This window comes from Canis aureus, chromosome 13, assembly GCF_053574225.1.
Source record: "Canis aureus isolate CA01 chromosome 13, VMU_Caureus_v.1.0, whole genome shotgun sequence".
In the NCBI taxonomy this organism is placed as follows: Eukaryota; Metazoa; Chordata; class Mammalia; order Carnivora; family Canidae; genus Canis; species Canis aureus.
The window spans coordinates 53,576,013-53,599,862 of NC_135623.1; the positions used below are offsets into that span (position 1 = coordinate 53,576,013).

The window sequence follows — 23,850 nt, forward strand, 5'->3', positions numbered from 1 at the left end:
TACAGAGTTGATTTCATATTCCTTATGTTGTGCTTTTTAACTTTTTTTTTTAAATTGACAATTATATCATGTGTATTTATCATGTCATTACATTTCTTTGGAAATGAAATACTGATAATTAATATCATTGCATCTTATGAAATGTCATGATTTATTTCCCTTTTTAATTGTTTAAAATGTTAGTATTTTTTTCTATTTGATTGTAACAATAATGTATACTCATTAAAGAATTTTGGAAAATACAGAGAAGTTCCAGGAAGATGACATTATCATTTGCAATCCCATGAGTAACTACCTACTTTTGGTATGTTTCCTGCTAGGTTTTCTCCAACTGAATAGTTATCGGTAGGTATATGGATATAGAGATAGTTATGTCAATGTATGTGTGCATATATGCATATATGCATATGCAAGCATATTTAATCTTATTAATACTTTGTATTACCATACATCTGTATTTAAAAATGAATGGGATCCCTACTGTATACCATTTTGTATCCTATTTTCACTTTCTATTATATTTTGATCTTTCTTCATATCTGAAGAAGTGTTTTAAAAACCTGTTTTTTATTACTAGCAAACATGTTAACTGTAGAAAAGTTAGAAGAGACAGATTAGCAAAAAGAAAGTCAAAATAATATTAACTTTTTGGTATTTATCCAGTCTGAGCCTACCAAACAGCCTTTAGATAGAAATGAAGTCATAATAATATGAATATGCAAATCTCACTAGCTATAGAACACATCAGTCTTCTGCTGCAAAGTTCTGTCTTCTATGCCCACCCTCTCCAGTTATTTATGGGCATTCCTCACATTAGAATGCTAATTGTTTCACTTCTGCTGCTCACTCATCTACTGGTAGCAGCTGTATTGGGACAGGAGGACCCGAGAGGCCATAGCCCTCTAGAGAACCTGGTGGGTAGATGCAGTGAAAGCTGCCATGCTCTAGTACCTAGAACCACTACTTTTTGTCCTCTGGGAGCCAGCTCAGTTTGCTTTACTGAGCTCCTTTTCTTCCTTAGTATTCTTTCTAAGGACCCTCTAGCTCCTGCCTGAAATCTGTCCTTCCTACCATCCTCTCTCCATCTCCCATAGTCTGAGAGTTATGGCTGTCTATGTGTGCAACTCAATTGTAGAGACAGTTAAAAAAAATACCCCTTCCCTGGAGGGTGTTTGAGCCTTGTTGTAATTCATTAGACGTTGTCAGGCAGGAAGTTAGACTGGAAGTCCTTGTGCGCGCACACACACACACACACACACACATAATTACGGACTGATTTTTAGAATATACGTGATATTATATGATATTTTATACTGTGTAATTTTCTGGGTGTATTTATTATGAAACATTTTATGTATTTAAGTATTTACATCTGTATGTGCATGTGTACATGGTGGTTTTAGAGAAGTATCTATAGATTCTTTGACTCTCCTCCACTAAGAAGCAGCTTAATTAACCTTCCTTTGAATGTGAGCTGGACTTCTAGTGACTTGCTTCTAGTGATAAAACATCACTTTTAATGTTAGATTGTAAAAGACAAAGGCATTGGACTAAGACTATTACCAAAGTAATAGACCTAAAATTACTTCAAAATCAAAAGTAAACAACAACAACAAAAAACCTTGAAAACCCCCAAAAAGAGGCTATGAGGAAATGGAAAAATAGCATACTATATAGCTCTTTGGAGTCTAAACAGCCGCAGAAAACATCCAAATAATATTTTAGAAACGGTCCCATGAAGAAATGAAGCCATCTCAAAACCTTAAATGCTGAGGGCTCACTGGTCCTGCTGGCACTGCTGCCCCAAGTGCCCTGCAAACTAAACTCTTCTTGTTTCATGACTTCCATGGAAGATTCTCAATCTCTGCTGCTCTCTGATCCTGCCTCTTAGTCTGGAATTAGTGAATGTGAGTGATGGAACCTTTGTTGTAGGCATATACTCTCCAAATGGAAGGGACAACTCAGAATTTGGCCATTTTAGTTTCTACCTTGGAAAATAGGCTGGGTCTTTCACTGGGAACAGTGCAACTAACTTAATGCAACTAACAACCTTCACACGTCCAAAATGCGTCCACACAAAGGGGAACAGCACAAAGTTTCATTCATTACTGCATCCTGAAAAATCCATTTTTCATCTAGTTGCTTTACCATTTGGCTCCAATCCTAACAGCCAAACTGAAAAGTTGTTTAATACCAACATATCCTATACAAAATGGTGGAAGAAAAGATAAATGAGAAAAGAGAAGTGAAATATATAAGCCTGAGAAATTAAAGCACAAGAAGTTGCTATGTTCTCTCTTTGTAATTGGTCATGAGGCTAGTGTTAGTAATTATGACTCTTCTACTACTTATTTTATGTATCTTTTTAAAAAATGTAGCTAATGTCTCAAGTGTCAAGGTGTCTTACCTAATGTAGTGTCCCAAACGGTCATTCTTGAGGAATCTAAGGCTTTGGTTATCTTTCCTGCATGAATGCTGTGGCCTCCCAATGAGCTTTATCAATGGATAAGTCAGAACCAGGAAGCACCCCAGGACCTTCTTTTAGAACCTTCAATATTTCTTACTTTCCTAATTGTGTAGCAGCAATTCTAATTCCCCTTGACAGAATCAATCTCGAAAGTCAACACCATAATCCCCTTTATTGGCTATTCATTTAGTGCCCTGAAGAGCCTGATTTGTTCAGGTAGTATTGCCAATTTACCAATGAATGATTCCATTGTTTTATATTCTGATATAATCACTACTGCTTTGGTTACTGAGACAACCAAATCAACAGCACCCAGAATTTCATGAGCGGAAAGTTGCATTTTGAGAATGATGACATTTTGTGTAGGGTCTTCTGAAATCTAGGATTTCCCACTCCACCCTCTTTCAGGCCATTGATCATTGGCAGCTTTGCATGGTACTTTAGACAAGAGTAGAGGAAGGGATAAAGGTGTAGCACCCAAACTCACTCGAACTTTATCAGATCCTGTTCTGTATATCCAATTCTACTTGATGTTGGAGCACATTGGTGTACACCTGACGTTATAGACAAGTGGGTTAAGATGTCAAATTTATAATGTGAAATTTCAGGTCTCATGGTCACATGTGTTATTGTAAATAGATACTAGAGACAAACCAGGATCTATTATTCGAAACAAGAAAGACAGTTTAGAAAAGGGTAATGGCTTTAACCACAAATCTTAAGAATCTCTTCTGTGATTCTTCTAGGGACTAGCCAAAAACTTAACCATTGGATTTCATGAGTAAAGTAGTGAAGCTCCTTCCAGTAGAGTCTGGTCAGCTGAAAAGCCTTCTTTTCCCCTGAGACATTCCTTGAAATTATCACCTTTTAATGTACCTCATAAAGGCTCAGATGGCATATTTAAAAGCAGTCATATTTTCTCTCCCAAAACTAAAATGGTTCAAATATAATTCCCTTTTTCAGTGGACACAGATTACTGAATCTTATCATTCACTTTGTTTGAGAGAGCCCATATTGCCCTGGAAACGTATTTTAGAGAAGTTAATATTCGGGTTCTGTGTTTTTGTATTTTTATCTCCTATTATTTGGAAAATGTATATTTTATGTTTGGCTCCCCATTTCCCATGAACTAGGATAATGTAGGATGGTGAGACAATCCACTTCTCTAAAGGGAATCAGGCTTATCTCTTTTCTAGACTCATAAGATGTGGACTTTTTGAGATGTAGCAGTCTCAGGAGAATGACTAACGTCTAATATTATAATGAATGATTCCTGTTAGGTCTGAACTTGCAGGCAAGAAGATTAACAACTCAAACTACTTACTGATTTGAATGAGGCTGAGCAATATGAATGCATTTGACAACCAGGTTCTTAAAAAAGAAGACCATTAAGTGCATAATTCAAATATAAAACCGAGTGTACTTCTCCTAGTCACTTTTACCATACCTTGACCCTGTGGACAAGATATATTTCAAAAATTTTAGTTTGTGTTGTTTTGACGTGGAAAATGTGTTTTTTTTTTTTCTTGGATAGATTCAAACTTTCTGAACAACACTATGTTCCCATAGTTATTTGTCATGTGGGAGATATGGATAAATGGCTTTAGACCAGGGCAAGAGACACTCACTACATTGAACCTATCATGATTCTCGCTAATTATTAATGGCAGAGAAAAGGGACAGTTCTAATATGCAGAGGTGGAGAAATACTACCAGATTTGTTGCTTTGTCTATTCTTTATTAAAAACTCTCTGCCTACTTTTTCTTGTTTACTTAGCAAATCCTCCATCTTTTTTCTTTGCCAAACCCAGGTATTTGAAGTTTCTTTGTCTCTCTTCATGTGCATACCCCTGAAGACATTTCAAGGGTGCTTTCATAAGCATAGCTTTTAATGGCTAACAAATAACATGTGTGGAATGCCATATTTAAGACATTTATAATTCCAGCTTAAGCGAATATTGCTACAGCGCACAGGTATTTGAAGTTGCAAGGAATATCTGATGGGTAAGTGTTAGACCATTTTATATTATGCTTATATAACTTTCACACATCTATGAGTATTTTAGGATTACTTCTTATGGTAAAATTTCTGGATCAAAGGGGTATATGTTTATAAGGTACAGGGAGCAAACTTGGCCCCAGAAAAGATAAATTAATTTATAATTCTACCAGTAGTGTACAAAGAATTTATTTCTTCACAACTTTGTTAATTTGAGATGTTATAAATAAACACAATCTTTACAATCTGTTAGGTAAAAGGTATTATCTTATTTTTTAAATGTACAAATGACATATTTTAATAGGTTACTTATGTTTTTTCCATTTTTCCATTGCTGTTTTTGTCTTATTGATTTCTAAGAACTTTTTATATATAAAGAATATTTAACATTTACTTATCACTTATGTTTAAAATATTTTCTCCAATTTTTAATATGGATTTAATTAAAAGAAATAAATATTTTAAATATATATGTGATAAATATATCAATATTTTCCTTAATTTTTTTTTAACTGGATGCATTGATTGCATGCCTAGAAAGCTTTATCTGCACTAAATCTGTGTAAATATTCCCCTAGAGTTTTTTTTTTAAGACTTTCTTTATTTATTTGACAGAGAGTAAGAGAACACAAGCAGGGGGAGCAGCAGAGGGAGAGGGAGAAGTAAGCTCTCCGCTCAGACAGCCAAACTCGGGGCTTGATCCTAAGACCCAGGGATCATGACCTGAGCCAAAGGAGACACTTCACTGAGCCACCCAAGCACTCCTCCCCTAGAGATTTTTATAAAACATTTTGCTTCATTACTTCAATATAAGTCTTTATTCAATCTGTAATGCATTCTAGGGTATATCTTGGGGGAAGTGATCCATTTTTTCCCCAAATGATAAATTCCCTGCTTTATTTATTAAATAAATTGTTCTTCCTCTCCTGATTTAAAGCACTATCTTATGCTTAAGATAAGCATTCTTATCTGAATTCTTAAGTTTGCTAGCACCTAACCTTTTTGTGGGCATTTTTTCCCCTATTTCCTTTGTTTGGTTTGATTCTGTGACTCTACACTGTTTTGATTATTACAGATTTTTAAATATTTTAAACATGATATTTAGTTCTTAATTTGACTCTGGTTGGTGAGAACATATTGTTTTTGAACAACATTATTTTCCAAATGACTCAATTTGTCGAAACTATTTAATCTGGGTTTTATTACTAGAATACTTCTATAATGTTGTTTTGAATTGGCATTATATTCTTATTTTAAATATTTATGGCATTTGTATTCATCTCCATAGCTATATTAGCGACAGTTATTTAGTTTTAACAATGTTCAACGGGTTTCAAGACACTATCTTGCCCTAGTAGATAACATACTCTATATTCTAGAGTTCTCTTTTGAATATTCTCTTGGTTAGATTAAAATTAGACTTGAAATAATATTTTGTTTTGCAAGAGTCCATGAGTAATATTCTTTATTAGCTCTTACACAGATGCATAAATGAACATAAACACAAATACATATATATATATATATATATATATATATATATATATGTAAAGCTCTCTTTTTGTTTTTTGTATACAAGCTTGCATCTTAGCTTGGGTTAGCTCTTCAGGGAGATATAAATTGTTTTCCTTAAAAATATCTATAGATGTTAATTTTCAGTATAACTCTTAATTTTGACTTCTTATTCAGATGCCTCTAGAATACTGCTTATCTTATCCTGATGAATCACACTTTGGTATTAGACCTATTGGGTATCTTAGATTGTCATTTTATTATTCTTATGTAAAACAACTATTTTGATGCATATACATCTATTAATTACTCCATTGTTTTTGACATTTTGTGTCCCTAAGAATATATCTGAGACTTTCTTATTTTTTTTTTATTTTAGGTAGCATACTTTTTTCTACCTATATATTGTTTTTCATTTTGGTTATGCAAAATTTTCAAGAGAGCTTAGGTAATTTATACCTTTTCAGTAAAATTTCCTGCAGCATGTAGAGCAACAGCAATCCCACCTACTATGGGTTTGCACTGCAGTTTCAAAAGGTTTTCTACAAGTATGTTCTTGACTTTTCCTTGTGTTTTAATGTGCTCTTTTTCCCTTGGAGTTTTTGTTTTGAATTCACTGCATTGTAGCTCATCTTTTCAGGTTATACACCATATCACTGATTTGGTTTTTCTGTATTCTGTACTCTATACTGATTGTACTATAAATTTTAATTCAATTGAAATTCTATTGTCGCATTATTACCTTATTTCATACTACTCAAGGCTTAGTTAGCCTTGGACTTCCTCTTTATTTTAATTTTTTTAAAAATATTTTACTTATTTACTTATGAGAGAGAGAGAGAGAGAGAGGCAGAGACACAGGCAGAGGGAGAAGCAGGCTCCATGCAGGGAGCCTGATGTGGGACTCGATCCCAGGACTCCAAGATCATGCTCTGGGCTGAAGGCAGGCACTAAACTGCTGAGCCGCACAGGGATCCCCTGGACTTCTTGTTTATTATGGATTTTAGTCATGCTCAGTTTTATTTCAATTTCACATCATTATCTCACTTGTTTCTTTAAATTTAATAGAGTGCAAGATTGTAGGAGATTTCTGAATCTTCTAACTAATTCTTCTGCACTTGGAATATGTCTTTTCTTCTAGCGTATGCATCTAGCTTATGTACCCACTCTAAGGGTGCCTGGGTGTCCATTTGGTTAAATGGTCACCTCTTGATCTCAGCTCAGGTCTTGATCTTAGGCTTGTGAGTTCAAGCCCTGCTTTGGGCTCCATGCTGGGTGTGGAGCCTACTTTATAACTAACTAAATATTAGTTAATTTATAGTTACCCATTCTTGAATAAAAGATTAATTTAAGCCCAGTGTTTGTCATTAAACCATTTAGCTCATTGTGTTTAGGTGTCTCTTGTTAGATCTTAAGCTAGCATTCAAATGATGTGCACACTATGAAAATGATTTTGGAGTATTGTGCTAATTCAGGTAGCATCAATTCTACTGGAATATAGAAGAATCTCCTCCCACTTTTGCCAGGCTTCTGGATGATTATTTTTTCCTGAATAACTTGAGACATTATGTATATATATATATATATATATATATATATATATATATATATACATGATATATATAAATACATATATATCCTTCTTTTGGATACACTGTGTCTAAAACTTAGATCCTCCCCCCTTTTTAAAATATTTTATTTATTTATTCATGAGAGGCACAGAGAGAGAGAGAGGCAGAGACATAGGCAGAGGAAGAAGCAGGCTCCCCTCAGGGAGATCCCTGAACTCCAGGATCACATCCTGAGCCGAAAGCAGTTTACCTGCTGAACCAACCAGGGGTCCCTAAAACTTCAATTCCTTAATTGCCCTTAGAGTTTGTATTAACTCTGTCCCTCCTAGTTCTGACCTCATATCGCAGTGTGACATTGCCTGTTCACTTTTAATCTGAAAACTGTTATACATTACTGAAATTGTTCATTAGTAGAAGAAAAGTAGGAAGGACCAGTGTAACAGAGAGGTGAGCAGAACAGGGGATTCTCTTAAATACTAGTGAAAAAACCTGATAAGAGCATTGATTAATATTCAAACTATTACTGTTGCAATGACACATTTTTTTCCTGTGTTGAGGGTGAGGACTGTGTTTTCAGAACAGAGAACATGTGTGTAGGTCAATAGACAAGAGACCCTGTGAATGGTAACAGGTTGTATAATGGACGGTGTAGAGAAAAGGGTGGGAGAAGATGAGGCTAAGGAGGTCAGAGTACATCACTACATATACCTGCCTGTGGGATTTAACTTTATCCTGAAGAAGGTGTTGAAATTTTCAAAGCTGGTGTGTAATAGTGGGACAGAAAGATCCCTTTGGCAATAATTTGATTGGAGCAGGAGGAGGATCTTGATGAGAAGAGCACATAGGAAGCCATGGCAATCACCCAGGCAAGAAAAAGGTAACATCCTGGAGGGAAAATGAAAGATTTTTTGATTGGAATAGAGGACAAGAGAATGGAAGGAATCCAGGGTGACTCTCATGCATTTGGCTAATGTTACAGAGTCAATGAGTGTGACATTCACTGGAATAAGCTGGCTTGTTGAGACTGTGGTATTGAGTGATAATGAGTTCAGTTTTGGAATTTTATTAGTGATCTCATACATACAGTTTTTCTACATTTCTAAAGCAATGATCACTTTAACTTTAGTGGAACAACAGGAACAAAATGTTTCCAAGGATAATATATGGTGAATGTTTAGTATGCATATATTGCCTAAACTAGTTGGATTGTGGTATGTTGTTGCTAAGGCCAAGAAAGGGAGAGAAATTAACCAGCAAGATCAGTATTTAAATCAGAGTTGCATTGGCAGCATAAGGGAGTGAGAAAGAGCTTAGCTTTGGAAGGCAGGAAATTAATATCCTTGAACGGATTTTACTCATTAACAGTAGGATTTGGGGCAAGGCACTTAGTCACTTAGTCATAGGCTCATAGATAGTATCATCTTTCAAATTATTTCAGAGTCTTAAGATTTGAACTAGATAGTTGATATGAAATTGCTTCCATATGCCGGTTTCATATCTAGAATGAGGAGAAACAAAATATTAGATATTTATTGGAAACTGCATTGGGGCAGAAGTGTTCTGGTGCACTACCTTAAGATATAAATAAGACTAGCTTTTTGTGCATTTTAATGATACCTTTGATAAAAGAACATATTTAATTCAATTTTTTAAACATAATAGTTTGGAGACTAGAACATTGCAAATGTAAATTCTGACACATTACAAATAAAATAAAGCTAAATGGCAGTACTTAGTGCCAGAGAAGATTTTTTTTTGCTATCAATTTTTTAATTAGCATTTTCCTTTATTAAAAATACAAGAAGAGAGAAAAAAAAAGAGTTTTGCATTCAGTATTAATGTAGTTTTCAACTCCTGGCTATGATTACATCATAAATATCATAGCCAAACTTCTTACAGAACTAAATACAGAGCATTTCATATTCTTTCAAACAAGTTCACATAATTAAGAAAGTGTTTTTCAAATGAAATAGAATTATCTCGTTTACTCTGCTGTATTTACATATGTCTTTCATGAAGAGCTATTTGGCAGTAAATCTAGCTGTTCTTTAAATAAGCATACTAAAATACTTCTTCAGAGTCTAAAGTTCTACTAAGAGGAAAAAAAAATCCACACCAATTTTGCCTCCGAAAAGATATTATCACTGCTCTTTTTGTTGGTCTAGAGACAAAATATTGGAGAAAGTGGAATTTTACCAAAAGCAAGTTATGAATTCTCTTTCATAGAATCTTATCCTACAGTTTTTTAAATAAACCAATAAAAATTAATGGATTAGAAAAAAAAAACCCTACTTATTTCCCTCAAAGTATTTTGGAATAAAGAAACTGATAATTATTTACCCAGAGGCAATCCTAGGTAAGCTCCCCTGAGGCAGAAGTCCAAATGAAAAACTTAAACACTGCAAATTGTGTTCGTCACATGAAGTCCTACACATTTAAAACTGAAAACAAGCCAGCCCCACGTCTGATTGGTAGATATTATTAACTAGTGTCCATTCAGCACCTCAGTTTGAATGGGTTTCATTGCCAAGTTTAAATTTTAGGTGTGTTAATATCTGACAGAGATTCCATTTTAACTCTGTTGGTTGAAAAAGCATATATTTTAACAGTTGAATGGGTTTGAGAATAACAACTTCTCAGCTTGTGCCTGAGTGTCAGATCATTCTTATTGATACCAGGGGATTAGACTAGTGGTTCAGAGGCACTCTTTGCGGTCAGGCTGCTTGAGTTTGAATCCTGGCTTGGCTGTCTACTTAGTAACCATGTGACTTGAAACATATTACTGTCCTTCTTTGTCCTCAGTTTCCCTAATTGTAAAATGGGGAAAATAAGAGTACCTCTTTCATGGTTGTTGAGAGCATTATATGAGTAAATATATAAAGCAGTTAGAACAGTTCCTGACACACTAAGTGTTCAGTACTTGTAAGCTCTTGTTACTATTATCAGCTCAGAGAATAGTTAACACTATATAAAGCTGATAAGCAATGAGAAAGAAGAGTAGACTCTGTGATGGTGTCCTAGACATTGCAGGGATTTGGGGGAAGGAATGCATCATTCATGGGGACTCTACCAGTCCCCAATAGAAGCCAATAGGCCTCTTCTTCTTATTCCTTGGGATCAATCTTGAAAAACCAAAAGGAAGAGTATATCACTATATTCATCATTGAATGCTGGCGACCTAATCAGAACCTTCAGTTATTTTTTTGCTGGTAACATTCATTCCCAAATGAATCCCTCCTCTCCCCCTCCCTATCCCCACAAACTTGCAAAACCCACATGCCTCACTTGAGAAATACATGTGCCAAGTTTGAAATTTTAAAATTCAAACTCCTTTAATTTTTTGCATACACATAAATTCTGGCAAATTTCGATGCTGGTTAAAAAAAAAAAAAAAAAAAAAAACACGTTTTGCTTGTTGGAATGCTATTATCGCTCCAAACGAATGAACAGATTTCTTCAGCCTTTCTAAATGTAATTCATTTCTGAGAAGACAATAAGGATGAAGAATTTCTTCTTTAAGGGTCATGCTGAAGGAGGCATAGAAAGTACTGAGTTTGCGCACACAATGTGCAAAATAAGTTTGCTCTCACCTATAACCGGATTATTTTATAAAGTTTCTTTGCAAAACTCCTGATGAGACAACATAGCCTTGACAAAATGAAGAAGGAGTTTTAACTGGAACCTATACTCCTCATGTAACTCATTACAATGGATAGCTTTATGTGTCAAATTGGGTAAGCTATATTACCCACATTTTCAGTCACATACTTATCTAGGTACTTCTGTGAAGTTATTTTGTGAAAGTGGTTAACATCTGAAACCAGTTCACTTTAGGTAAAGAGGACTAGCCTAGATAATGTGTATAGGCTTCATCCAATTGTTAGAAAGGTCTATGCGCAAAACAGAAATTTCTGCCTTACGTGTGGGGTCTACAGTCCCAGCTTCTACTTGAGAATTCCAGCCTGTAGGCTTGCTCTACAAATTTTGAACTCTGACCAACCAAACCACACAATTTCATGAGACAACTCCTTGATATAAATCTCTCATATATATATATCATATATATATCTCACTGATTCTGTCTCTTTGGTAGAACTCTGATAGACATTTTGTCTTAACTGTGATATAAAATGCGAAGTGCAAGTTTCAGTGGCATAAGACTTTTTACTTAAACTGCAACAACACTACTGATTTTCAGAATTTAAGCATCTATAGTTGGTTTTTAATTTTTTATTGAAACATTGCACACACACACATACACACAGAGGGGTAACACATATCAAATTGAATAAACCTGTAGAATCAATACCCAAATCAAAAAACATAATATAATCTGTATGCCAGAAGTCACCTTGGTGCTCCTTGTCATCATGTCTCCCCTTCTTTCTCCCAGGGTAACCAGTGTCTTGGCCTCTAAATGCATAGATTAGTAAGCAGACAAGATTTTCAGTGTTGATAAGTAAATGTGATTTGAGAATAGATATCATTATCTTTAGACCTGGGTTGAGGTGTTGAAGCAAAGAGTGTCTCATTACTCAGAGGTTGTTATAAACCCACTAAGATTTAGAGCAAATGATGAGTTTTTCTTACTATTGTAAAGTCTTAGTCACTAGAGAGGTTTTCTTAAGTGTATATTATAAACTCTATTCCAATTAATAAGGAAAGCTAAGTCCATAGAGTAGGGAATTTAGTAGGCAGATTTCTGCCCTCACGTTATTTAATAATTAATTGCAAAAAATAATTAATTCTGTAAAATGGAAATTTGTTTCTTTCCAAACTTCAAGCCGGTGGTACTGTAGTGGTCTTCCTGAGTATTCCAGATTTTTAAAAAAGATTTTACTTAAATATTTGAGAGAGAGCGCAAGTGCACAAACCAGAGGCAGTGGTGGTGGTGATGGTGGTGTAGGGGCCAAAGGGAGAAGCGGACTCTCGACTGAGCAGGGGAACCTGACTCTGGGTTCAATCTGATCCCAGGATTCCAGGATCATGATCTGAGCCAAAAGCAGATGCCTGATCAACTTTGCACAGATGCACCCTCCAGCTTTTTCATAAGGATACATAGACCAGCTTCTTTGCTGAAAAGAGACTTTCTATGTACGATATATACCATGTGAAAATATCCCTTTTGTTGGTATTTATAAGATCTCTCACTGATAGCACTTTACTGACTTTGTGAAGCTCTCTAGCCATCTGCAGCTATTTCCTGGTATCACATATGCAATCAGTCCATAATTCCTTACAGGAAAGTTAAGTCAGTAATATCCAACTTGATGTACATTTTAAAATTAAATAAATATCAGAAGATTATTGGTGTAAGTAACACCACTTCAGAACTTGCATTATAAAAACTCTACTTCGGTGGTGGAAAATAGGACTTCTGCACCCAGAAAGGTTTATGGAAAGATGGATGGTTGGGAAATGAAACCAGGAACGGACTTCAAAGTTCCTGTGTACACTCAAGTTCTGTCTCCTCTGGCCAGTAACCTCCCAGGTACCTTTTACAACATTGACCAATGTTGGTCATTGTGAACCCTCTATTTTCATCCACGTGAGCCCTCTCTCTTGGTCAATGTGAGCCCTCAATCCTATTCCTTGGGAAGGCATTACTCAGTTCTGAATATACACCACTCCCCAAATCCCTTAGGTCATAAAAAATTTCAGGGCATTTGATTTACTGGGGTGAAAACAGGAAAAAAGAGATCTGGGGAATGAAAAGCCCTGTTAAATAGCTTGGCCATTCTAGCTCTCATTGTGGTGATGAGAACAAAACCAGATTAACATGGCTGTTGGGGATTTCCATGTTGACAAAGTTTTTGTATTTATATCATAGTCATATAGGTGCATGTCTTATCTCCACTAATATACCATGGGCTTTTTAAGGAAAAGATATCTTCCCAATAAAGCTTTGCGTTGCCTCCATAGTGTCTAAAAAATCAGTATTTGTCATATAGATTAAAAAATAACCATCATTTAGTTTTTAATATTAACCCATCAAAATTAGGAAAAAATTATGCAATTTTGGGGATGAAGGTTATTTATCCTCCAAAAGAGATTTAGATGATCTAACCATTGCCTAATCTTTTAAAGGAAGAATAAGCAGAACGAATCTAAATAAAGCCTTAATGTATCAACACTTGGGATGCTGCACATTATTCTGGTTATTTCATCTTGAGGGACAGAAGAGCAACAGAAATAATAGGAAAAGAATAAGGAGACCATGAAAGAACTGTGATAAGGACATGAGCAAATCCTATTAAATTATTGATCTTATTGTGTCCTTTAGTTACAAACATTTACAGCAAAACTTCTTGAAAGCTTATCCATTCACTTGGATCTGATTTCTCTACTCCAATCTCCCTCAAGTCCTCCCTAACCCACCTTTCAACACCAAATCCACTCTACCAACACTGACTCCAGGGACACACATTCCAGGCCTTCCTTAAAGGGCTTGACTTCCCATTTGACAAAAGTGACCACTCTCTCCTTTTTTGAAGTTCGTGGCTTAGCTTCTAGGATGTGCTCTTCAGGATGTCCCTCTCCCTGCCTCTTCGCGGGGGTCTGTGCCAATCCCCTCCTCGTCAGATGCCTTCATGTTGGAGTGCTGGGAGCTCCCTTGCGTCTTTCTCTGGTACATTCACCCTGTTGGTCATGAGCTCAGTCTCATTGAGAGTTATCCTCTGTATGGAGATGCCTCTCAAATGTATCATCTCGGGCTCACTTCTCCGAAGATGCCCGGTTCCAGCTGCCCACTCAACATCCTGATGGATACCCAGTAGGGTATCTAATGGGTCCAATCTGACTTCTGTTTTCTAGCAAACTCCTCCCAATCTTACACTGAAAACCCGTTGCTCAGATAATCTTCCTCATCTCAGACTCCGGCCAAAATCTCATCTTCACCCCTTCATCTCATTCAAGCCATTCAGTAAATCCTGGTGGCTCCATCTGAAAAATGCTCTCAGAACTTCACCATGTCTCACCAGTTCCCCTGCTGCCATCATCTTTCACTTGGATCGTTGCAATTGTTTCTTGATGATAGCCTCTCTGCTTCATTCTTGTCTTCCCATGGTCTGTTCTCAAAATAGCAGCCAGAGTGATAGCAGTTAAAAAGTAAGTTGGATCACCTTACTTCCTCTGCTGAAAACTGTCTGTTGGCTCTCCAACATACTTTTTAAAAAAATATTTTATTTATTTATTCATGACAGACAGAGAGAGAGAGGCAGAGACACAGGCAGAGGGAGAAGCAAGCTCCATGCAGGGAGCCCGATGTGGGGACTTGATTCCGGGACCCTGGGAGCATGACCCGAGCCAAAGGCAGATGCTCAACCACTGAGCCGCCCAGGCATCCCTCTCCAACATATTTAAGCAAAATCCAAAGTCCTTGTATTGGCCTGCAAGAGCCAACATGATTTGGCAACCTCATTTTTTACTACTCTTTTTTTTTCTCCCTCTAGTCATACTGGCCTTCTTGCTGCAGGCTCATGGTTTCTGCACTCCCTGTTTCCTCTGCCTGGCCCACTTTTTCCCCAGTCATCACTTCGTCACTTCCATCAAATGAGCTCCTCAGATAGACGTTCTTTATCATGTCTGAAATCACAACCACCTCCACATTCCCTAGCTTACTTTCCTGTGTTTAATTTTTCTCCAAAGCAGAACATACTTTTTCTCCAAGTTATGAACATACTACATATTTTGCTTATATAGAGACAGAATGAAAGTTCCCAGGAGGCAGGGAATGTTTTATTTTCCTCTGATAAATATTCCATCACCTAGAATTTTAAGGCTCAATTATATGTTGCATGATTGTGCCTCTTCCCTTCTCATTCCCTTCCCCTCCTTTCTTCTTTTCCTGTCTTCTCCATTCCCTTCCTTTATCTTGTCTTCTCTACTTATATTTATTCCTTTGATGATCTCCTTGCCAATATGGCTTTAATTATCACAAAAAAGTGAAATCCCAGGTGTGCCTGGGTGATTCAATCAGTTAAGACTCTGACTCTTGATTTCAGCTCAGGTCATGACCTCCAGATCCTGAGATGGAGACCCGGGTCCACACTTAGGGGAGAGTCTGCTTGGGATTCTCTTTCTCTGCTCCTCACCCCTCTCACGCATATGCACTCATTCTTTCTCTCTCTCAAAATAAATCTTAATAAAAAGAAGGTAATACCAAACTTGTTTAATAAATACTGTAATATAAAATATATTTAGAGACACCTATTCCTTTTGAGAAAAGGAGCTAGGCAATATAGAAATAAGATGCTTTTTTAAATAATTGGTAATTACCATGTGAGATATATTTCTCCTACTAACAGTTTCATTCAGTCTCTCATGATTTTTCCTTGGATTCTTAGAATAATATCTCCATTGTTATTTGTAACTTGTATGCAACTATCTCTGATCTTTTCTTCACATAGTTGCCAAAGTAATCATATCACACATGTGAATATATTTCATTGGTTTTCTATAAATTAGGAGGAGGGTGAAAATGATAATGATGATAAAGGTGTAGAATCAAGTATTTTGAAGCTGGAATGATACGTGTTCTTTTCCTCAAAGTCAAATACATGTTTTCTATATGAGTTAAGCATATCAAGGAGAAATTCTGGAGAATGCCTGTATTATACATGTATATATTTTCACTGCAAGAAAAATACTTCTTAGATGAATTAAAGGCCTATATTGCCAATAGAACTTTTAAACACTTCATGCTTTTAAATAAAGTAGAAATAAAATTGAAACCATCTTGAGGATCATGATGTATTTCTATAACTGTGTGGACCGTTGCTTGTCATTAGGCTCAAGTTTTAGCTTGGTCAGCATTTTCTTTGCTAAGGTCATCCATGAAACCCATTTTAGATTGATTCATTTCTTTGTTAAGTTACATGGTATTTTAGTGGTGCATAACAGGATAGATTCTCTTGCAGGAAACACAAAAGTAGAAGTGTTTTCCAAATCTTTCTATACTTGAGTGACATTCTTCACTGGCCCAAACTTCTTTGGCTAATTGATTCTCTAAACAAGACCTCAGCCAACCTTCAGAGCAGCTGTTTCTGGAAAAACGGAGACTGGCAAGTGAGGGAATACCTGTGGCTTTAACAAGCAGGCATTTGCTTTCCACCACATTCTAAATTGCCCTCTCTGAAAGGGTTGCTTTTGATGACCAAATGTATCTTGTTTTCTCTTGGTTAAAAAAAAAAAAGAAAGAAAATACAGTCCTATTTTTTAGACCATGATAACACAAAGCAGTCACTGGAAAAATTGGCAAGAGTGAGTAAAGTTCCTAATAGGCTGGCCACTGTGACTTGGGATATTTTTCTGAGAAACCCAGTAATGCCTATTTCATTTTGGAATAGATTCCTTTCCCCCAGTGGCACTCCAGAAGCCTTGCTGTCTGTTTCAATTATAAATCCCCAGTCTTCTCATCACAGACTCAGGGCTATAACTGACTTCTGGCAATTTATGATCAGACCTAAAGCATTTAGCTAGTGAATTGTACCATTTGTTGAGCATGTAAAAATTTCTGACACTCGGAGCCAAAATTAAAATGTCATTTGGTAAATGAGTGTGTTAATAGCTAGGGAATCTTAACAAGAGAGATAACCAATGCCTTACTTAAAATCCTAGAATTTTAGAGCTGGAAGGGAACTTAGTGATCATTTACACTCTAACCCTTGATTTTACACATAAGGAGACTGCGGTCAAGGGAGATTATATACCTGGCTCAAAGACACACCTGGCTTACAAAGACCAGTCACCTCATTCCCTCCAAGATCCTGTTTTGTGTCCCGTGATTCTCTTTTCATTCTAATATGCTTTTGTGAAAGAGCAAAATCAGAAGCCAAACCTAAGATATTAGGCGTTTACTTTCCCTTACTGGTAGTTCTCTTTTCCCTAGTGGGATCGGGCAGGGTGGGTAGGTGGAGGAAGACTGCACAAGTCGAGAAGCCCCTGAGGTAAAATTTCATGGCTTCTATGTATTTAGGAATGTTAGTGTTGTAGGCCGAGTAAAAAAGGAGGGGGATAAAACTATCTCTCTTGGAAACAACTACCAAAGATAAGAAACTTTTGGTGTCTATTTAATAGTAGAAGGCATGAGGCCATCTTTGATAACTTTTCAGTCAGTGTGTTTGTATACATTGGGTTGGTGTCAACAGGTCCTGAGTGTGTCATGATTTCCTGGATTTTCCATTACTTTAGCTTGTAGGACAACTACTATCAAATAAAGCATACATTTGAAAAACAAACTTAGAAGAAACTTTGGAAAGACCACAGAGACTGAATTTTTGGAATTAAGAGCCATTTAACATTTATGGTTGTGACACTGGAGTTTTGTAGATGAACTTGATAAGAAATTAGGAGAAGATTATTTTTGTAGTCTTATATCTTCAGAGTTGTTAGAGGTAGAATCAATCTATTAAAATGATGTTCCATAGTACTGTTGCAGAATGATGTCGAGAGTCTTAAGGACCCTAGAAATGTATCAGGGTTTGAGTTTTCCAACAGTTGACAGTGAATGGCTCTTCATTTGGACTGAGGTTGCCTTTCTGATAAACCTTTTTCCCCTGTAAGGAATCCTGAACATTCACATTTGATGGTGTTATATCCAGGTCTTAATTATTAGGATATCAGAGAATGTCTGCTGCATGGTAGATACTTACATCTTTTTGAAGAAAATGTAAAAGGTTTATAAATTTGGATTTATTTCAGAGAGGGACAGAGACTGAAGGAAAGGCTTAAGTATTGGATGTGGCCATGTTCAGAGCCAGACAACCTCTTCTAGCCCATTGGATCTTATCACCTGGAGGTTTGGGGGAGGGGGGGATCACTTGTCATTACATTTTCTTCTATCCACTTTGGAACAAAAAGAATAGATAACCCATCAAGCTACAGCATAATAGCCAACAATTTTCTGTGGTGGCCTGAGACTAATGTTTTGATGTATGAAAATGAAAAAGGAATATTTTAAAAAGATAAAATTGTTATGGATATCCAAACCCCAATTTCTAATAATTCATCTACTAGGTTAATAAATTCAGTTTTTCTCAGCCAGCATTTAATGATATTCTATTTGTGAAATATTTGGCTTGTATAGAAATGGAAGACCCAGATAGTCCATGTGAGAAAGTCCAAGTTAGAATTTCCATTAAATTTTATTTTAACCATGAGATTTATTTGAAATAAGACAAGAGAATCTGAGTTCTTGGTACTCTTATAAACTGTATATAGAATAGCAAATTGATTCCCTTTTTACTACTTCCAGCAGTACTTCTGATGTGACTAATTATACTAATTATTTGGAAATACTCTGGCTTCAGTATGTTAGTTTTGGTGATTATAAAGGATTTCATATATCTACATGTAAATGTAGGAGACAATATTCATAATTTATGTCACATCATGTAAGTGAATTCAGCACTTGAGGTTGATTTGTTGAAACATCTGATCTCACTGGAAGGAAGTGCTGATAAAGGCTGAAAGATTTTCAAAGCAGAGAGGTATCAAGTTCAGTAACACCTCATTAGGTGCAAGTGCTTTGTCTGCAGGGAAGAAAAATTAATGATATCTCCATATTTTGTAACATTTGTCTTCATACTTTAGCAGTGCAAAGACCCTGTTTCTATATTAAAGTTCTCTGTAAAGCTATCTTTTTCCTGGGCCATGGTCTTTGACCTTCTTACAGTGGGACTCATTTTAAAAGTTCAAAATTGGTGAGGAGTCACATGGAAAAATAATGACTATTATTTCCCTAGAAATAAAGCAAGCTATAAAACTACAGATAGAAAGGGTACAGGGAATACTAAATGGGATAGAAGAGAGAGAAAAAAAAAAAAGCCCTACATACTTTATTGATCTTTTATACCAGAAAATGTAAAGAAAAATTTCTAAAAATTTCTGGAGAAACACGGAAGATTATTTATAAAGTAATAAGAATCATTGATATTAGACTTCTCAACAGGAATATTGGAAACAGGTAAACAATAGAGCAATATTTTGAAGGAAAAATATTTTAAATATTAGACTTCTATAGCCAAATAAGCTATTGTTTAAATATTAAGATGAAATAAACAAATAAACATATCCTTAGACATATAAGGATGTCACCTAGTTCACCTCATAGGGATATTTTTTAAAAGAACACCTAGAAAGTGTACCCTAAAATGAAGTAAAATGAATCTGGAATTGATAAGATATGGAAAATAAGGACAAGTTCATTGCTATAAAAATAACATTAAAATGTATAGCCACAATGATCTAAAAATAAAGGTCTAGATAGCATCAATGACAGCAGGGAAGTAAGTATGATATGAAGGATAGGTCACAGGGAGGTGTGAACTTATAGAAATTTTTACCCTGTTCATAGATAAGACACAGATATTTATAAACTTTAGAACTAGAGGAACTAAAACTCCATGAGTTTTATGTAATCTGTGCTTGCCAAAAGTATAAAACTTGGATATAACTATTAAACTAGCAGAAGAAAATTTTATTTAGCCAATGGAAAGAGGTAAAATAGAAAAAAAAATGAAGTAAAATTATTGTAAAATAAGATATAAACTAAGATGGCACAAATAAGATCTAATATAACAATAATTACAATAAGTATACATGGGTTAAAATCACTACAGAAATAAAAGCAATAACTAAGGGAAGCAATCAGTAAAATGAAAACAGCAAAAACAATAACAAAAGCTATTAAAAGGAAACACAATTCTTTAAAAAGATTGATCAAATATGTTGTGAAAACCAGTCAAGAGAAATGGGGATAACTTCTAAATTTTAAAAAATGAAAAATAACTAGTAGAAACAGAAATTAAAATTGAGAAATAGTGTTCAGAACAACTATATTCTAATAATTCCAAAAGCCTAGATAAAATATATTAAATATATATGAATTTGTTATGACTTCCACATGTAATTTAAGCTTTTTAATACCTTTTGTTTGAATTTGGAGGAAGTTTACATTGGTTGGACATGCCAAAGAAATCTTTCACTTTGATTTAAGACCATGGTAATTTGCCAAGCCTGCTTGGGAACCTTGTAGTCATATCACTAATCTCCTAGGGTTTACAAGAGAAGACAGATGGCCTTAGTATGTGAAAACTAAGATGAAAACATCTCCCAGTAAAATACTGTGTCCAGAGAATGCTAACCAACGCTGGTAAATGAGAAAGTGAATTGTATAATTATGGAACAAAACACAAACAAAAGCCCCCATTATCTTTAGGGCCAAGAACTCATCATCAATGCTAATTTAGAGTAACCCAATTAGATATGCTTATCTCTTGCTTGGGGGGCTCTAGGTGTTTTATTTTTTACTAATTGGACAGTAGAACAAGACCAGGCACTTTGAGCTTGAAAACGGTTCTCTGATTTTCTGTGGAATTCAATGAACCACACTCCCCTGGATCCATCTTAGCTTTTGGGTAAGCTGTTTATGCATTTGTTTCAAGCTCTCAAATTTGATACTCAGAAAGAGTTCTGAGTGACTTTCTGCTGCTGTTAGTAACTTGGATTGACTACTAAAGGATTCAATTTCTCTGTGAAGGCAGAAAAATTTATAATTTTGGGGGTACTTTTTTATACTTCAGAGATCTGAAGGGGCTATCTTACCAGAAAAGTGGTAACATTTTTAAGAAAGACTGGAAAATAATACTTAAAAATAATTGGGGCCCGTAGACAGAATTCCTAAGGGAGGAAAAAAGGTATCTGTTCTCTTCAAAAGCTTAAGTGAGAATATCTACCTTTCACTTAATAGGGTGTTTGCCAGGACTGTATCATTATTTTACATTTAGATAATATGACCTCAGGCACATCATAAAGCTAGCCACAAAATCAACAAAAATAAGACCATTTGTATCTGAATACGCAAAAGTAGCTAGAGATGATAAAGGAAGTTCTCATGATAACTAGCTTTTTTAGCTGACTGGTACTGGCTTCAAAACAGCATGTTACTCTCAAGAAGGAGATTCTTTTGATTCTGATCTGGTTGTCTTCTGGGTTGATTCTAGTCCAGATTCAGTATTTCTAGAGGGCAGTTATGAATATCATGCTCATTTGGCTTCAGGCTTTAGTGTACGGCTGTTAGAAAAAAGCTAGATGATAAATGAGTTCAGAGTTTGAGTGGCCAGTTATCTTTAAGTCATAACTGTATTTGTTAAATCCTGATTTATGTACAAGGAATGAAGGGGAGTCCGTTTTATGTCATACCCTGAACTTCATCTTCCAAAACATATGCCTTGGAATTTGAAACCTAAAGAATTTGTTAATTTTCTTCCCAAACTTGGTAGCTTATGTAGTGCTCCTCTATTTCATATTTTACTATTACAGAACCTTTGGCAGAGTCATTTTATTTTAGATTAATGGACCTGGCTATTAGATTGATGAAAATATGGAGTACTTTTCTGTTAGATAAAGACATGTATTTTTCACCTCTCATGCTGGGAATGAATATTGTCTTTTTATAGTACAGGAAAACAAATAGAAAACAATTTTTTAAAAATGGGGAAAAGGATATCTAGAAATTATTAAGGCTTAAAAGCCATCATATAAAACAATAGTTTGTACAGTGTTTTAAAGTTTACAGTGATTTCCATATATTTTCTCATTCATTTATTCTTCATTTAATACACAGCACCAATAATATCAGCAACACTGGATTGCCTTATAATCTCTCAAATAATTCGTGAATTGGGTGTTGTCCATATTTGAAAGATACTGTGTATGCTTCTATGTGAATCCCTTGCATCATTTTGTGATGGGGTTGATCTTATTGATATTTCTGTTTATTCGGTCTTTCTTAGGGTTTCTATGAATTATGATGCCCATGAGGCCAAAAGCTTTAAACAATGCCAAAGCTCTCATGGATAACTGCACACTCTCCAGGTACCCACTATGTCCAGGGCAATCAATGTTTCACTGGATTTAGCAGATGTCTGCTAAAAGTTGGCCTAGAAACACTTTGTGCACCAGACAACTATGAATGCCATATACACTAATACTTATATGAGGAAATAAAAGAGGTAACTAGAAAAGATCACTTCAACATATTTAAGAACTAATAAACTTTCCTCTGTGCTCTATTTAAAATTAAGTGCTTATGCTAGGCACTCTAGTACAAACTCAAGTTGTAGCGAATATCATTTGCTTATTACTTAGCTTTCCATCATACCAAAAGTCCCACTGACTGGTAATAACTGGGTTTATTTTACCATCTCTTTCTCTAAACTGAGCTCCTTAGAGCATTTGTGATTTTTCATTTGCTCCTTTCCATCACTAAGCACAGTACTTGACACCTAATAGGCATTCAATGTCAGTTTTTTTCTAATGGATGAATGGCTAAGTCATAGATCCAAAAACTTAAAATTCTCAAACATTATTTTTCTGCTGGTGGGCAGTGCCATTAAGAAGTCATTATCTAATAGGGTACATTTTGATACCTACACTGAGAAAACCTCTATTCACCTAATTGAACTTTAGTGGAGAACATGAATTGACTTTTTTCAGTATTTACATCGTACTGAAATAAGACAAATTCTACTTATACCAATAAGTTGTCACAAAAACTTAGTGAAGAATATGCAACTCCAAACAAAATACGGCTGTGATAAGTGCACCATCTGACTACTAAGTCGGTGCTCACCATCTCCTTTTTTTTCCCCCATAAGAACATTTAAGATTTAGTCTATTGGCTGATTTCAATTATATAATATAATTATATTTCAAATTTCAAATATATGACATAGTTATATAGCATAATATATAATTGTACCTCATTTTTTGGTAAATTTTAGAAATTTATGCCAAATGACCAAATTTAGACAGCCTGTGACATTTCATTCTGAAACAGTTTTCTATAAAAAGACTTTATTTTGGTGTGATTGAGTGGAATAAGAGTGGAGTAGCCAGAAAGAGAAAGACTTGTTGAAAAGTACCATTCCTCCTCACTCCCCCAAAAGCTCAATGTCACAGATGCATAAGTGTAAGATTATCTCACCTTGATAGAATGCAAAGGAAGCAGCATTTTGATGTTTCAAAGACTGAACCAAGAGAAGGTCTAAAATAATGTACAAATAATACAAGTAATAGTATCATACAAATGTATAAATAATATTCTCTTTTATCCTTCAGTTAGATGGGTGCACTTGCTTGGGCAAGCAAGGATATTGTCTATTGCTAAATGCAATATGCTTCTACAAAAATATTTCAAATCTGATATTAATCACAAACTTTTTTTGATGCTTGGGTTGAGGTTGAAGACTTGTAATATAAAGAGTGGGTCAGTTGTGAATCTTGTCAACATTGTGCTA

At 35.4% G+C, this 23,850-nt stretch overlaps 1 long non-coding RNA gene across 2 annotated transcripts in view; it reads left to right on the forward strand.

Moving 5' to 3' along the window:
* Nucleotides 1-764: 764 nt before the first annotated feature.
* The window catches only part of LOC144282527 (uncharacterized), a 33,316-nt gene continuing 10,230 nt past the window's right edge, over nt 765-23,850 (forward strand). For both annotated transcript variants that reach the window (XR_013350998.1, XR_013350997.1), the window contains exons 1-2: nt 765-914; nt 4,279-4,471. This is a non-coding gene — a long non-coding RNA (uncharacterized LOC144282527). The remainder of the gene's footprint in view (nt 915-4,278; nt 4,472-23,850) is intronic.